Source organism: Carlito syrichta, unplaced genomic scaffold (assembly GCF_000164805.1).
Source record: "Carlito syrichta isolate Samal-C Ts95f unplaced genomic scaffold, Tarsius_syrichta-2.0.1 Scaffold143064, whole genome shotgun sequence".
NCBI classification, from domain to species: Eukaryota; Metazoa; Chordata; class Mammalia; order Primates; family Tarsiidae; genus Carlito; species Carlito syrichta.
The window spans coordinates 65163-66809 of record NW_007087160.1 but is presented as its reverse complement, the minus strand read 5'-3'; positions in this window follow the sequence as shown (position 1 = coordinate 66809).

The following is a 1647-nucleotide window of genomic DNA, read 5'->3' as shown; positions in this document are numbered from 1 at the left end:
GGGAAAGATCGCCGGAGCCCAGCAGGTCGAGGCTGCGGTGGCCGGGAGCAGCCACTGCACTCCAGTCTGGGCAACAGAGTGAGACTCCAACTCAAAAAAAAAAAAAACCTAGCCTAGCCGGGCTTGGTGACTCAGCCTGTAATCCTGCACCTTGGGAGGTTGAGGTGAATGGATTGCCTGAGCCCGCGGGTTCAAGACCCGCCTGGGCAACTTGGCGAGACCTCATCTCTACAATAAATCAAAAAATCAGCCGGGCGTGGTAGCGCATGCCTGTAATTCCGGCTACTCGGAAGGCTGAGGTGGAAGGATCGCCAGAGCCCAGCAGGTCGAGGCTGCGGTGGCCGGGAGTGGCCACTGCACTCCAGTCTGGGCGACAGAGTGAGACTCCAACTCAAAAAATAAATAAATAAAAATTAAAAAACCTAGCCTGAAATTCCTGGTGAGGTGGATTTGGGAAATATCTTCCATCCCCCAGCTCTTGTGTTTATTAAAACTCTTGTGTTTATTAAAACTCTTTCTCCATTGCAACAACTGTTGTCAGTGTACCTACCCGCTTTTCTGGGTAGCAGGCAAAGGGCCTGGTCAGGCTATAACAGTAAGGAAGTCCCAAGTTCACTCACTACTCCCTCTGCTTGTGTGGGAAATTTCCAACTTTTGGCTGCCCTGAGAAGCCTTGCACTTGTAGCTTAGGACCCTCGTGGGAGTGTTTCCCTAGGCACAGACAGGCAGACAATATTTAGCAGGAATAAATAATAAATCCTGTGCTTGCAAAAGCAGGAGCAGATAAGCTGGAACCAGATCTGGCAGCTGGCATGAGAGATGCCCCAGACGGCTGAGCCTGCAAGCTGTTGCAGAATGACTGTGGGCTCACTTCAATCATGCAGCCTATTTCAGTCCTTCCCAGCTCGTCCCCAGGGTCTGCTGAGTCACGCCTCCTGCCAACCAAAAGTCCTAGGGAGAGGAAGCAGTGACTGACTGGTTCTGCCCTGAAGAATGCAGACAGGAGGAGGGTGGCTGCAATGCCTTGGTCACCATTTTGAGGCACTTAAGACACAAACTCCTTGGTGGCTCAGCCTGTAATCCCAGCGCTTTGGGAGGCTGAGGTGAGTGGATTGCCTGAGCCTGTGGGTTCGAGACCCGCCTGGGCAACTTGGTGAGTCCTCATCTCTACAGTAAATCAAAAAATTAGCTGGGCGTGGTAGTGCACGCCTGTAGTTCCAGCTACTTGGAAGACTGAGGCAGAAAGATCGCCAGAGCCCAGCAGGTCGAGGCTGCAGCGGCCGGGAGCGGCCACTGTACTCCAGTCTGGGTGACAAAGTGAGACTCCAACTCAAAAAAAAAAAAAGAAAAAAAAGCTCACAGATGTCCCCTCTCCTGCAAGATACAGATGGCTCCAGTCATCTTGCTTAGGCCCCACCCATCCCCCCTGGCCCCACTCCTGTTCTCATAAGTCTGGGGGACTTCTGCTTGGGACGGAAGAAGCTAAAGAGGCTAAGAGGTCCCCATCTTTCTTGGGGTGAGTCGATCAGAAGGGCTGGGTCTCCTGGTGCGATCATGCTGGGCCTAGTGGGATGGGAATGTGGGAGTGACTGGGCCAAGGGGTGGCATTTCCCCTTCCTCTGTGTCCTCTGCTGCCACCCTCCTCCT